Source organism: Pantherophis guttatus, chromosome 10 (genome assembly GCF_059756535.1).
Source record: "Pantherophis guttatus breed Tessera chromosome 10, ASM5975653v1, whole genome shotgun sequence".
NCBI lineage: Eukaryota > Metazoa > Chordata > Lepidosauria > Squamata > Colubridae > Pantherophis > Pantherophis guttatus.
Window position 1 is genome coordinate 9,856,346 of NC_142072.1, and position 16,158 is coordinate 9,872,503.

At 44.6% G+C, this 16,158-nt stretch overlaps 1 long non-coding RNA gene across 1 annotated transcript; it reads right to left on the reverse strand.

The window, feature by feature from the left end:
* Window positions 1–261: 261 nt before the first annotated feature.
* LOC148112401 (uncharacterized) lies at window positions 262–15,749 on the reverse strand. Its single transcript, XR_015729534.1, has 4 exons — window positions 15,518–15,749; window positions 9,161–9,184; window positions 4,124–4,270; window positions 262–1,319 (listed from the first exon to the last, which is right to left on the reverse strand). It is a non-coding gene; the product is annotated as an uncharacterized LOC148112401 (long non-coding RNA).
* Between the last annotated feature and the right edge of the window lie 409 nt (window positions 15,750–16,158).

Genomic DNA, 16,158 nt, shown 5'->3' on the forward strand with positions numbered 1-16,158 from the left:
TAGCTACAGCAGTCAGATGTTGCTCTAATCTTAGCTGTGAGTCTAGGAGGACACCCAAATTGTGAACCCGTTCTGAGGGGGACAATTTCTCCCCCCCCCCCAGTTATTCTGTTTCTCTCTCAAGCAACACCCAGGGACCCCCTTTTAAAATAGAAACCATACTTTCTAACCATCTAAATCCTTCAATCGTCCCCCAGTTCGGAAACAGAGCTGAAAATGTCCCATTGTGGAATGTTCAGATGTTAAAACAGGCCAATTCCAAATTTTCCAAAAGTGGTTCATTGACATAGATTTTGTACGGACAAGTATAATGAAATGTAGAACTCATTTATACAAAGAACAGTAGGTTAAAAAGAATGAAGTTATCTAAAAAAAAATTAACACATAAGCACTTGAATAATATTTACATTAGATACATATATATAGAATTTTATCAGTTCATGGTCGTAACAATATATTATGCTTTGTTTCCTTTTCTAAATTTTGTTTCATTTTTAAAACACTTTTATGTTTCTTTGTAAGTACGTATGTATTTGCATTATAATTATCTTTGTGTTTTGTTTCTTTGTTTCTCTTTTTCCATTATTATTTTAAAAGCAATAGAAATAAATTTAAAAAAAAAACAAAGCGAGAACCTGTGGAGATTGTGTGGAGTTCGAAAAAAACCCCAAATCCCACTCCTGGCTGGCTCTACCCACCCCACCACTCCCAAGAGTCCCTACGTGGCCTGTTTTGGATGAAAGTAAGTGCAGAGCACGCGTGGAGGCTCGGGGAAGGCGAAAAACAGGCCTACCGGAAGTTTGGGAAGAACCTCCAGAGAAAAACTCCAGAGGGCCTCCGGAGCCTGGGGAGGCCGTTTTCATGCTCCCAGAGGCTTGAGGAAAGCCTCTGGAGCCTGGGGAGGGCAAAAACACCTCCCCCCCACTGTGGTGCAGGAGGCCGATTTGGCCACGCCCACTATGGCCACGCCCACCAAACAACCAGGCAGAGAACCCCTTGCTAAAATTTTTGAAGCCCACCCCTGGTTCTGCCAATAGGAAAGGAAGGCAGAAAGGAAGAAAATATTACACTAGACAGATTGCAAACTATTTCTGACGGGCAAGGCGATCAAGAGACTTAGGAAGACTCAGGGAGTTCATTGCAGAGGCAATTCCAGGCTTCGATCCTCGATCCTCGGGACCAGTTTCTGCCTCCCGATATTTAATTCTGCAGAAGCACAGGTCTGATCGTATCTGATGCAGATGGCACAAATGCAGTTCCAACCGGAAGGGCTTATTGTTTCTCTATTCCAATCATGTTCACGTAATTCCTTGGTTCGTCTGTAGAAAGAATGAAAGTGGGGGGGGGGTGTTCAATTAGTTTTGATAGGGTTTTTTTTTTATTTTTTAATATTCTGGCTTTAATTAGAGGGAAAAAAACACCTCTGTGCAAAGGACAGCGTCGTAATGGCCTGCACTTAAATGAATTGAAAATAATTTTGAAACGAAACAACAAGGGTTGGCATTTTCTCGCCAAAGAACACGTAACTGTATGATAGGCAAGGGTTAGAGTTTAGGAGAGGAATTATAATAAAAAGTTGCCAGCCTGTTCATATTTGCGGTAAAAGCAATAGCTGCTAGGCCAATTTCACAGATAGAGAGTTAAGGTCAGAGGCTCTGGAAAGGCCCACATATGCTCACTGAATATGCAATGAAAGAGAAGACACCCTCAATGGGACGAAATAATGTTCAAATAGCGGCTACAATGCAATTGAAGGGCCGCCCTTTTTCCCATGCGCCTAAAAAGAAGTGGGGGCTTCGATCAGGTGGCCACAGACAATATTCTGATCTCCCTTACACCAGAGGTGGTATTCAGTAGGTTCTGACCAGTTCTGGAGAACCGGTAGCGGAAATTTTGAGTAGTTCGGAGAAACGGTAAATACCAGCCCTGACCAGCCCTGCCCCCATCTATTCTCGGCCTCCCGAGTCCCAGCCGATTGGGAGGAAATGGGGATTTTGCAGTATCCTTCCCCTGGAGTTGGGAGGGAATGGCGATTTTATAGTATCCTTCCCCTGGAGTGGGGTGGGAATGGTGATTTTATAGTATCCTTCCCCTGGAGTGGGGTGGGAATGGAGATTTTATAGTATCCTTCCCCTGGAGTGGGGTGGGAATGGAGATTTTACAGTATCCTTCCCCTGCCACGCCCACCAAGCCATGCCATGCCATGCCACACCCACTAAACCACACCCACAGAACTGGTAGTAAAAAAATTTGAATCCCACCCCTGCCTTACACACTCCTGATGTCAACCCTGAAATTGGCTGAACGGAGGCCATTTTTATTTTTCCGCTTCAGTGCTGACACATACCAGAGCTGAGGGATAGGGAAGCGGGGAATAGAGGTAGCTGGGGTACTGTAGCCAAAATGAAACGCTTTCTCTTGGGAACCAAGGACATTCCTGCAGGTGTTCAGAAGGAGCAGACTGAGGTCATCTAGCAGCTGGACTGTATGCTGATTGGACCATGTGGCTGAGGGTTTGGGGGGAAAGTGACGAACTTTGACTTTTAATTAAGTGAAAACTGCGGGAACTTTTTAGAGTCGGTTTTCACCAGATCTATGCCAATACGATATTTCCAATAAAGCTATTCTTTGAGGACTTCACCTGCCTCGGAGTTTTGCTTGATATGGGATTACTACTTGGAACCCTGACACCTGACCTGTTATCAGTAACTGGGATAATTAGGATATGACTTGCCTTATCACACTTTATGTGAATTAAGTTAGGATTAAGAATTTAAAAGGGATGCGGTGGCTCAGTGGCTAAGATTCTGAGCTTGTCGATCGAAAGGTCGGCAGTTCAGCGGTTTGACTCCCTAGTGCTGCATAACGGGGGTGAGCTCCCGTTCCTTGTCCCAGCTTCTGCCAACCTAGCAGTTCGAAAGCAGGTAAAAAATGCAAGTAGAAAAATAGGGACCACCTGTGGTGGGAAGGTAATAGCGTTCCGTGCGTCTTTGGCGTTTAGTCATGCCGGCCACATGACCACAGAGACATCTTCGGACAGCGCTGGCTCTTCGGCTTTGAAACGGAGATGAGCACTGCCCCCTAGAGTCATGAATGACTAGCACGTATGTTTGAGGGGAACCTAAGAATTTATGTGCCACTAGAATATAAACTGAGAGCAAACCCCACTCCTTACTAGCACTGATGATGTTACCTAGTTTGGTTAACGAAAGGCCTGCCAGAAAACTACGAAGCTGGGAAGAGCACCATGGACCTCTCATCTATGTGAATTATCAAATAATGGGTGTTCTTTAAGATCACTTAAAAGAAGAAAGCATTGCTGGAGATCCCAAAGGTGCTTTTGCAGGAGGCAACTTGACTTCCTTGTTTTTTCTTTTGAAGACGTTTCACTTCTCCTCCAAGAAGCTTCTTCAGTTCTGATAGGACAGTGGGGAATGGAAGGATTTATATTCCTTGCAGACAGCTGGACATTTGCATCCTTTTAGAGGGTCGTTGAAGCACTTGGAGGTTTATCTGTGTCCTCAGGGTCACCTGAGTAGTGCTCCTGGTTCAACCACCCTCTAAAAGGACGCAAATGACTAGCTGTCTGCAAGGAATATAAATCCTTCCATTCTCCACTATCCTGTCAGATTCAAAAAAAATTTACTACTGGTTCTGTGGGCGTGGCTTGCTGGGCGTGGCATGGCAGGGGAAGGATACTGTAAAATCTCCATTCCCTCCCCACTTCAGGGGAAGGTTACTACAAAATCCCCATTTCCTCCCGATCAGCTGGGACTCGGGAGGCAGAGAATAGATGGGGGCGGGGCCAGCCAGAGGTGATATTTACCGTTTCTCCAAACTACACAAAATTTCTGCTACCAGTTCTCCAGAACTGGTCAGAATCTGCTGAATACCACCTCTGCTTTGGGACAACCATGACCTGGATGGGAATCTCTACAGATCATCACTGGAGTTGTTGTGATTTATAATGTGGCATATTTGATGGGCTCCAGGTTGAGGAAGGCTAGATTAGACAGACAGGAATAGTACTTGAGTCCAGTTGGTCATTCTCCCCATCACTTCTTCTTCATTTCCTTTTTTGCTGGCCCCAAAAGAAACTCATTGCCAAGCATGGTTCACTTACCCTTCTTCTTCTTCTTCTTCTTCTTCACACTTTTTTTATGGATGCAGCAATAAACAGGGAGGAGGAGGAAGAGGGTGAGAAGAAGATCTCCAGCTACAATCCCAATCATGATGCCTGTATTAATATGGTAACAGTCTCCATAATTCCCTGTAGAAGAGACATAAAGTCAGTTGGTTTCCTTGGTTTGATGTAAGTATGAAATATAGAGAAGACACCTTTTTATCATTTCTTGCCAAAGTGACAGGAGCAGTGGTGGGATTCAGCTGGTTCGGGCCGGTTTGGGAAAACTGGTAGTTAAATTGCTAGCTGACTCTGCCCCTCTCCTCCCTGCCCCTTCCAGGAGTCCCCACGTGCTCCATTTTGGCTCCCTGGTAAGTGCGGGGAGGCCTCCTAGGCCCAAAATGGGGCATGGGGGAGGTGCCCCCTCCCCGCAGCCTGTTTTCGCTCCCAGGAGGCTTCAGGGAGGCCTCCTAGGCCAAAAACAGGGCACAGGGGGGTGCAATACTCCCCCCCACAGCCTATTTTCACTCCCAGGGGGGTGCAGGAGGCCAAGTCCTGTGTCAGCACTCCAAACTACATTCGTTCCAGTGCTGACATAAGGAGGAGAAGAGGGGGCAGCTGGCAAAAGGACGCTTGACTTTTCACCTACTTATTTTCCCTGAAGATAATATCCCCTAGGAGATGGGTTGGGAGGGGGAACATTCCTGGGAGTTGAAGTAGTAGATATGGGGAGAGTGATTTGGAAGATGGCCAATGAGACACAGAGAATTGGGGAACGGAAAGGGAAGGTTTGGGGTCAGGAAGTCAGTGTTGGCTACGACATAATCGGGGACAGATTGTCGTGCTTAATAAATGAAAGATTTCATCAAAGACTATTTGTTTGGCAATGCAATTTATTTGAGACGACACCGAAACCTGGCATGCTGCCTGTTACACCCCCTGGTGTAACCCCACCATGGCCATGCCCACCCAGCCAGTCATTAGGGCAGAGAACTGATAGTTAAATTATTTGAATCCCACCACTGGACAGGAGCTTTCAGCAGCGGATCTGCAACCTAGGGTTAAATCCACACAAACTGCCACAATGACAACACAATTTTGCAGAATATCAGTTCAGGCCTCCCTATTCCTTTCCTGCATCTCTCTCTGCTTGGAACAGAGAGTAGAAGGCGTCTGAAGAAATACCCTGATCCCATATTCAGTTCTAGTCCAGGTGCAGCTTGGTTCACCCCTCAGAACATATTCAATTGCTGAACTGATCTGAATCACTGATGGGATCCTACCTGACAATCTGAACCAGTTTCCAACATTTTGCAACCCTGTAAAAAGGGCTTCCAATTTGGAGGCTTCTGATCCGATTGCTGGATTCAGAAAGTGAAACAGATTTAATTTGAAACTCTAAACTGAAGCTTTACACAGCCTCTCCCAGATGGGTTTTTAAATGCGTATCCCCACACTTTGAGTGCTTATACCCAAAACAGATCAGCCTTCTCCAAATTGATACCCTCTAGAGGCCTTTAGATTGCAATTCCAGAATTTCTAACTAACTGGATAGATAAATGCTGATTTAAGATTAGGGTCTGTTAAGAGTAGCAATGAGGGAAAAAAAGGTTGCTTACCCTGGCCCGCTATATTACCTAAGAAGAGTTGGATAAACATTTTTAGGTAAAGGTTCCCCTGGTACATATGTGCTAGTTGTTCCCAACTCTAGGGGGCGGTGCTCATCTCCGTTTCAAAGCCGAAGAGCCAACGCTATCCGAAGACGTCTCCGTAGTCATGTGGCTGGCATAACTAAACGCCAAAGGCGCACGGAATGCTGTTACCTTCCCACCAAAGGTAGCCCCTATTTTCCTACTTGCATTTTTTACGTGATTTCAAACTGTTAGGTTGATAGAAGCTGAGACAAGTACGGGAGCTCACCCCGTTATGCGGCACTAGGGATTCGAACTGCTGAACTGCCAACCTTTTGAGCGACAAGCTTTTTTTTTTTCTCTTTGCTGCCTTTACAGGGAGGATACATGAGATGAGGGTATGGCTAACTGATGAAGCCTTATAAGGCCGAAATAGATCTTTCTTAGTCTCCCAATGGGTAGCAAAGGGTCTGCTGGCTGCCAGAAGAGGAAGGGAAAAAAAAAAGCCCAGAAACTAGTGAATTGTGATTTCACTGAACTAGGACTGCATAATAATTTGGTTTACGTAGGTGAAACCTGGATATATATATATATATATATATATATATATATATATATATATATAACTACTAGGCCTGAAAGAAATGTATGGCATACTGACTATCAACAAAGCAATAGAAAGAATTATGAGAAGAAGATTGGAAAAAGCTGAGGAAATCTTAAAGCTAGAAAGCTTTGTGTGGTCTTCCAATGGTAAAATTGAGATTAAGGAGGCAAGCATCAATGGGTGTGTAAACAACTAGGAGAAAATAACAAAGTGGAAAGGACAAGACATTTATTTAGGACAATTAGAGAAATCACAGGAACATTTCAACCTCCTGTCAATGTCACAAGGAGAAAGCTTGCGGAGAATTTATTTTATCCAAGGCATTGTGTGAACTGTAAAATAGAGAGCTGGGCTCCCATCTCAGAATCTCTTCCATTGCACCTTGAATTGGTATTCACAAACATGGACCATGTCAACAAAGAACGAAACAACAAAATGCCTCAACAAAGAAGAAGAGAAGTGCAGCCCCCACCGCAAACGGTTTTGTCCAATTCACCTCCCACCGAAGAAAATTCAGTAAAAGGTCCTGCTCCCAATTTCACCAACCATTAACAAATTTGAGACTTCCGGAGTTCAAACAAAAAGAACGTTTTGGGAAACAGCAATGACAATACAAGCAGCCTGCGCAGAAGCCTCACTTGAGGTTGTCTACTAATTGTATATGAAACGTCAGTTGTTGCTTAGGCATCCAGTGCAAAAATGTACAATAAGAAGTAACATTTCTACAACGGCTGCAGTTACAGCTGCACATATACAGTGGTGGAATTCAGCTGGTTCTGAGCCAGGAATGTGCTGCAACTGCCAAAAAAGCCAACACAGCTCTAGGCTGCATAAACAGAGGGATAGAATCAAGGTCACATGAAGTGTTAATACCACTTTATAAGGCCTTGGTAAAGCCACACTTGGAACATTGTATTCAGTTTGGTCGCCAGGATGTTAAAAAAAAAAGTTGAGACTCTAGAAAGAGTGCAAAGAAGAGCAACCAAGATGATTAGGAGACTGGAGGCTAAAACATATGAAGAACACTTGGAGGAACTGGGTCTGGGGTGGGTTCTACTTACCTTTACTACCGGTTCGCAATGGGGCTGCGTGCACGCACGAGCGAAGCGCACGCTTTTCTGCACAAGCGCAGAAACATTTTCATGATGTCAGGGTCAGTGGGCAGGGCCTCCCGGCAGTTTGACTACCGGTTCTATAGAACCGGTGCGAACCAGGGGCAACCCACCACTGAACTGGATATGTCTAGTTTAATGAAAAGAAGGACTAGGGGTGACATGATAGCAGTGTTCCACTATCTCAGGGGCTGCCACAAAGAAAAGGGAGTCAAGCTATTCTCCAAAGCACCCGAAGGTAGGACAAGAAGCAATGGGAGGAAACTAATCAAGGAGAGAAGCAACTTAGAACTAAGGAGGAATTTCCTGACAGTGAAAACAATTAATCGGTGGAACAACTTCAGAAGTTGTAAATGCTCCAACACTGGAGGTTTTTAAGAAGAGATTGGACAACCATTTGTCTGAAGTGGGGTAGGGTCTCCTGCCTAAGCAGGGGGTTGGACTAGAAGACCTCCGAGGTCCCATCCAACTCTGTTATTCTAAAAACACAAAATTATCAGGCTGCCCTGAGAAAAGATTCTTGTTCTGCCTGGACAGGCAACCAACAGCTTATCCAGGACAACCAGAATGTGCTCTCTCTGGCACCAAGGTTTGGGCATGCAAGCCAGGCTCGCATGCTCAACACTGCATGGATGCCACTACTTGCTTCCAGGAAGGCTAGAGAAGATGTGGTGGTGAGCAGTTTTGTCAGCTTGCTTTGTATAACTGGGCCTTGTCAATAGCCAGGCCTATCACGGCAAATATTTCCCATATGTAGCCATCAGGCCCCAAAGCTTGTTAAGTCCTGGATATGAGGCTTAGCCCACCATGCAAAACCATCCAATTGAGGGATAATTCAACAAAACACAGCTGAAACGAATTTAATTTTTAAGTAAAAGAGGGTCCCATCCAGTGGTGGGTTTCAAATTTTTTTACTACCGGTTCTGTGGATGTGGCTTGGTGGGCGTGGCATGGCTTGGTGGGTGTGGCTTGGTGGGCGTGGCAGGGGAAGGATACTGTAAAATCCCCATTCCCACCCCACTCCAGGGGAAGGATACTGTAAAATCTCCATTCCCTCTCTACCCCAAGGGAAGGTTACTGCAAAATCCCCATTTCCTCCCAATCAGCTGGGACTTGGGAGGCAGAGAATAGATGGGGGCGGGACAGTCAGAATTTTTACTACCGGTTTTCCGAACTACTCAAAATTTCCACTACCCGGTTCTCCAGAACTGGTCAGAACCTGTTGAAACCCACCTCTGGTCCCATCCAGACAAAGCAAAGCTGGAGCGAGCCATTTCACTGATATATTTTTATTTTTTTTTGCTCGCAAGATTTTCTGAATCATGCGGCAGATTTAAATATTTGAAAATGAAAAACGAAAGCTGGCTCGTATGTAAAATCCAAAGGCTCTTGCTCATGTTGTACATGGTGTCAATCGACCCTGGAATATTTGCTTAAATGCAAATTGGGATGATGACTCTTCCCCATTCAGAAGTGGTAGACACGAATGCGTCGTTGCTGGGAAGCCTTGGGTGTTACTGAGTGGGAAAATACATGGGTTTTGGAGAGTGAAGCCAGAAATAAATAGGACTGTTTCATATGCATGGTTAAACAGGCAGATCTTTCAATACTCATGAATCATTTGCTTTAAAAAAAAAAATCATTTTTTTTTTTAAAAAAACCAATCAGTTCCATTTGCACGCCTCACCTGGTCCCTCAGCAACAGTGAATCCTGCAAAGGAAGGAAATAACAGCTCAGTTACAAACAGCTCAGTGCTCTCAAAATCTGCATAAAAAATCAGCTTTCTTCAATCTAGTACGGTAGCTTCCCTCACAATGTTTCCCAGCTGCAAGACTGGAGAAACTACCAGGCGTGGGAATTGTAGTCCACGTTGTTTGGAGGGCAAAGGTTAGATGGTTGAGTTCGTAAGTTAGGCATTTGGGGAAGTGGGATTATGGGGGGGGGGACCCCGCAGGTTGAAGTCAACTGACTGAATCAGCACACACTTTCTGCTGTGGAGTGTTCGCTTCGGGTTTCTCGCTGCACAGCGTTTTGTAATATATAACACAGGCCAGGGGTGGTATTCATTTACCTTTGCTACCAGTTTGCAAATGTGAGCGTGCTCGCGCAGAGCGTCAAAAGCGTGGCTAAATGGGACGTGATTACAGTACCCGCAGCCGCCGCTGTTTCACCCGAACCGGATAAAACCAGCTGAATACCACCACTGACACAGGCGATGATTAGAAAATAGAAAAAACGAACTTTTTAAAAGGCAAAGATAATTTTCGGGAATGCATATTTTAGAGGAGGCGTCATTATTAGAGAGCAACTTTGTTTAAAAGTGATAATGTGATAATTTTGGTTGGAAAGATGCCCCCAAAATATTGAAGTGCTTCTTTTAAAGTGAATACGGGAACTGAAAGAAATAGAGTTACTAATGGACACATGCCAAGCTGCTCTGCGATGCTCTGAATCACACGCGAGGCTTTAGAACAAAAAAAAAAATCATTTAGAAATTCACGTTTATTATTACAAATTGTGATATAATCTCTAGGAGTCCAAAGTCTCATTATGGATTTTCTCCCTCTCAAAAAAAAAAAAAAAAAAGCTACTATTGTACAACCCTCCCAATGTATTGAGCAGATTTCTCAGACTATGAGTGTGGGCCATATTGTAAGTGGCTATTGCAGTTTTCTTTATTAATACTTTCAATTAGAGGACAAACTGAGCAGCATGGTGACCCAGTGGAGAAAACGCTCGCCTCCCATTTGGAAGGTTGAGAGTTCAATCCTAGGCAGATGTTTCTCTCCTAGGATGCAAAGAAAAAAATATCTGCTGCAAACTTTGTGTGGCGTTAGGAAGGGCATCTGGCTGGTAAATGCGCCGCAACCCCAATGCCATGTTTTGGGCCTAGGAGGCCTCCCTGCACTTACCTGGGAGCCAAAATGGGACACATGGGGACTCCTGGAAGGGGCGGGGCAAGAAGAGGCAGAGCCAGCCAGCAATTTAACTACTGGTTCACCCAAACCAGTTCGAACCGGCTGAATCCCACCACCGGATACATTAATGGAATCTTGCATGATTGAAACTTGAAAGTATTTCAAACCCCCACCCTCTTTTTTCCCCCTTTATACTTTCTGGAAAACTAGGGAGGGTCCCTTCTGAAAAAAAATCCCATGCCCTCTGTTCTTCTTTGGACATATTTTGCACCACAGTGGCCTAGTCTACAGCCTTCCCTCCTATCTCCCAAGGCCATTCCCACCTACCATTACATAGTCCAGGCTTAAATTAGATCAGGAAATTAAAACAAAAAAAAATCTCAGAAAAGGCATTCTGAACCCAATTTCATGCAGTGGTTCAGAGAAATGCATGGCTGCGTCCATGCAGTCACTGCGAGTTCAACTTGTCTTGCCCATTTTTATTGCCATTTGACGAACGGGAAAACTTTAATGCGAAGTACCGAGATGAGGGTTTATGGCTGGCAAAAGCATGCTAAAACTTTGAAATAAGAGGAGGAGCTGCCTATGTCTCTACTGAACTTTGCTAAGACTGGAGAGGGGTGGTGGGGAGAGAGAGGTTTGTGGTTATGGTATACACCCCTGCAGATAAATTCATACTACTAGTTCCTCTTGCACGCCTCTCACTGCTTTTCCTGCCCCCAGATACATGAATATGCCTGCCAGCATTTTCGGTTCCTCTGAGCTTCATTCAAGCCCTCTCGTGCGCTGGAGAAAACATAAAACTTTCTGTCCTCTGAAATAACAGAAGATACCCCCCTCCTCCCTTCTCCCTCTTCTTTCAAGCTAAATGAGGGGTTTGTACAAGCCGTGCCTACAATCACCTCAACATCGCTTCCACGTAGAATAGCATTCTAGAGGGTTCAGAGGGTGTTTGCATGCACTGGCTGGAGAAAATTAGCGGTAATTAGGAGTAAAGGAATTAAGAGCAAGTGAAATGCTCAGAAAAGAGCCAATCAGGCTTTGAATACCCACTTACTCGCTCGTGTAAAACCCATCTGGGCACCGTGATCTGGCCAGGCTCCCTCTGCTGAGCCTCCCACACGAGGTTGGCGCTCAGATAAATGAGGGAGCATTGTGAGGTCCCTGAAGACCACGTAGGATGCAATTATTAAAAATGCTTCCGGATTACAGAGAGCCAAAGGGGAGAAAGGGACACGAAGAAAGCTTGAAAGAACAGCAAATTGGTTGGAGTCAGCTCAGAAGATAATGGTCCACCTGGGACTTGCTGACCCAGATGATGTGTGAACTAGAAATCCCAGCATTCCCCAGCCAGCGCGAATATTACTAAGAATTCTGCAAGATGATATCCACTCATCTGTAGAGCACTGAGCGGAAAGCTGACTTAGGCGATTACAAAATCGATCACTCTTGATCTTAGGATGCATGACTTTGCTCACCTCAAAATGGGAAAGCCAATCCTAAAGTGTAGATGACCCCTCTTAATAGCATAAGAGAGTTGGAAGGGACCTTGGAGGTCTTCTAGTCCAACCCCCTGCTCAGGGAGGAAACCCTATACCATTTCAGACAAATGGTTGTCCAATCTCTTCTTCAAAACTTCCAGTGTTGGAACATTTACAACTTCTGGAGGCAAGTCGTTCCACTGATTAATTGTCCTCACTGTCAGGAAATTCATCCTTAGTTCTAGGTTGCTTCTCTCCTTGATTAGTTTCCTTCTATTTCTTCTTGTCCTGCCTTCAGGTGCTTTGGAGAATAGGTTGGCCCCCTCTTCTTTGGGGCAGCCCCTTAGATATTCTCCTTTACTGAACTGTGATCCTCTGCCTAAAAACCCTTTCCAGGTGGTGCCACATCACAAGCAATAAAAGATAGGGTTGAGATTTGAGCAAGTGGATTTTCCTACACTTTTAGCTTCCTCACCATTGAGAGCCCATCTAATTAAGCAGCTTCTCACCAATATCCTAAATAGTTGGGAAGCAGCCCTTCTCTCCACATCAGAGCTAGTTCTTTTGCTGAATATTGACATCTTACATCGAATGCACAGGAATTAACAGCTCGGTGTTACACCGAGAAGTTAATAACGTACATAAATAGAAACATGTATTCGTTTAATAGGTTGACCGTATGCTAGGCGTTTGCTGTAATGTTTGAAAGGAGCATATGGCTGAAGATTATTCTGTCTTCTATCATTCTAGATTATAACAAAAAAATGTTCATTCTGAAGACAGGTTGGATCGCTAGCATCAAAAGCAGCTCTCTTACATTACACCGAACCAGATTGTACTCATTATTCAAAGGGGTCCTATTGAAAATAAATAAATTGTTCTATGATTAGCAGCAGGAAGACACAAAAATCATATCAGTAACTCTGGGTGGCTGCTGGAAGCTCAGTTTTTTATAACCGTGGCCACCAAGATTCCCCCTCTGTTCCCCCTCTTTTTATTTGATTGTAACTCTAAAGCAGGGGTCAGCAACCTGTGGCTCTGGAGCCGCATGTGGCTCTTTCATCCCTCTGCTGCGGCTCCCTGTCACTGGTCGGCTTCACAATTGACAGGGCTTCCAGTTAGGGAAGGGAGAGGAAAAAGGACACCGCTCTAGGAGGAGACTCTATGGTGGGGGAGCTGGACTTCCAGTTGGCTCCAGAATTGAATGGGGGGCTTCCGGTTAGGACCTTTGTGGCTCTTTGAGTGTTTAAAGTTGCCGACCCCTGCTCTAAAGCAACTCAGCTTTGAGTCTTATGTTCAGTAGGGTTGTCTTCCAGAGGGAGGAAACCAAGATATCCTAAGGTTCGTGCATCACAATGGATACATTGAAATGTTGTGGCGTCCCTCAGTGTTGTGGTGTTCAGGCCATCCTATTAAGTCAAGTGTCCGGAAATTATGAGTTTCAAAAAGGGTCATGACCAGATTAGAGGGGGGAAGTCAATTTTTTTATTATTTTTTTTTTAAAAAAGAAGAATGAATCAGTTTACACAGGCAGATTGAGTACACTATCAAAACTGCCTCCTCCCTTTGTCTTTCAAAGTCCCAGAGGACACTTGTCATAGTGAAACATTTCTGATACAGATAAAAAAAAAAAAATGATTAATAGGAAGTGGTATCTTTAGCTTTTGCCTGAACAGAATCCCAAGAAAAGGACTTGTTTTATTTATGAAGGGTCACACAAATTCATTTATCATTTTAGGGGACTGATGTTCTGCATAGAAACATACAATGGTTGGCTTATTTTGTATGTACGTAGTCTGTGATGTGAACCTAGCCATTATCTGGTAGAAGCAGTAGCCACTGTCAGGTTTCAATGCTATCTCAAAATAAATGAATTTCCAAACTGCCGATCTTTGAGGAAATTTTATCTTTATTGAGCAGAGTGATCTGTCCCTGGCTCTTTCGCGGTCAGCACTGACCTTTGCCCCCCAAGCCCTCCCTTTCCGATCCCCAATTCTCTGTGTCTCATTGGCTATCTTCCAAGCCACTCTCCTCATCCCATCTCTGTCAGATCACAGGAATGTCCCCCCTCCTCCCATCTCCGAGGAAACAGAATCTTCAAAGGAATTAAGTAGGCAAAAGTTCAAGCTTCTCCTGTCCTTTCATATGTCAGCGCTGGAACGCTGACAGCCACTCTATATCAGTGAAGACAATAGTTACCCAGGGAACTAATGATAACCTTTCTATGATCTTTGTATGGAGATCAACGTATGACTTGGACTAACTCACTGGAGCACTCTAGACAGATAAGATTTCTGCTGAATCTTCTTTGGCATAAAAGTTGGTTTCGCAACTACACACTTCACCTAGTTACTGCTGAACCCATGCTTTGGATTTGCACAATACATTGAACCCATAACTAATCAAATAGCCCTTATACATTCAACACAACCCCACATAAGAGCTAGCCAAGCTTGGTACATTGTGTTTGCAACTGATCTGATTCAGCACTTTGGGTGAATACAGTGACTGTAACTAACAAAGAATCTCCAAAAGAAATGGCATTACTCCAGCAAGTCAAATTTAGCCTCCATAGACTAGATAGACCAATCTCTAAAGCACTAATTAAAATCTTTTCAGATTCTGTTCCCCCCGGAGCTTTCTAATTCATTGGATGTGATTCCCAGAAATTGCTAGTCTACTTTCCCTAAAATCATCAACTGGTTTGGATAGTAGGCTTGAGCAGGGGTGGATTACCTTTACTACCGGTTCGCAACGGGAGTGCGCATGCACTTCTGCGCGTGCGCAGATCATCCATGATGACGTCCGGGCGGGTGGGCTGAGCCTCCCACCGCTTTTACTACCGGTTTGCAAGAACCGGACCGAACCAGGAGCAACCCACCACTGGGCTTGAGTGATGCGATTTGTAGCCCAACATTTGGAGACTCAATATGGGGAGCCAATGCAGAGCTGCTTGTGATCCAGTGTGAAAAATTTGGAATAAAAAGATATAGCCAACCAAAGAGCTGCCACGCCACCCCAGTTAAATAGAGTCCCTCTATTTCACATTATGTGTTAGAGGCTGATACTGGAGAACCAGTCCTTCCTCCACACCCCTCAAACAAAGCCCATGTAAGTGGAAAGAGGATTCAGCTGGAAAGATCCATAATACCCTCCCTCCAATTTGGAGGGAGAGAGATTGGAAAGATCATAGGCCCAACTCATCTAGAAGATCCCAGATTGAAGTGGCTCTTCCATAGTCATGTGGATGGCACCCTGGACTGAAGAAAAAGCCCATTTGGTCTGGTGGAAAAGACACCAGACTAGAAATCAAGAGTTTGTGAGTTTTAGTATCATCTTAAGCATGGAAGTCGACTGGGTGTCTGGGCCAATCACCAAGAAACCATGAGTTCTAGTCCCACCTTAGGCATGAAAGCCAGTTGGGTGACTTTGGACCAGTCACTCTCTCTCTCTCTCTCAGCCAAACCCACCTCACAGGGGTTGCCATCATGGGGACAACAGGAGGAGGAGGAAGGAATATTAGCTCTGTTTGCTGCCTTGAATTATCTCTAAAAATAATAGAGCTAAAAAAATCTAAATCCAAAACATTAGAATCCCCAGATTTACTCACCGGCTCTTGAGAAAACCATTAAAAATACACTCACCAGTCAAGAGGCAGAATATGGACACAGCAAAGCTCCACATGGTTTTTTTCCCTTAGCCAGGCTCCTCAACTAAGCAAACCAATATAAGAACCTTCAAAAAAAAAACCTTGCTTCCTTCCACTCCCACTCCCTCAGCAGGATGTGGGATGGTATCTGGAGTCATATGTCATCTGGACCAAATTGAGAAGCTAACCTCCAAAGCTGCATCCCATTGAACTTCCCCAAAACCCTGGAGCCCTACTTCCTGTTAGTTTCCATGCATTTGAACGTAGAACGATGTCTACTCTGCAATGCATTGAGAAAACATTGCGAAGAAGGCTGCGCTTGCCAGTGGGGCCCCACCAACTCAGGGCCTGTGTTGTTGTTTTTCACTGCAGCTAGATTTGCACATGTCAGCAAGTTATGGTATTTATTCCGTGCTGCAGTGGAGTGAGTTTGCCTTTTGCTTTGTGGAATATTTAAGTTGCTAGAGAAGGCAAAGAAGCAAAGCAAGCGGATTTTATTTCTGGTCAACTGGCAGCCCTGCCTGTGAATAAAGAAGATGTATTAGTAGTCCAGGACCGTCTTGGATAACTGCACCATTTTATGCTATAGGACAGAACTGAAGTTTTGGTCCAGAGATTCTAAACTGAGGATATTTC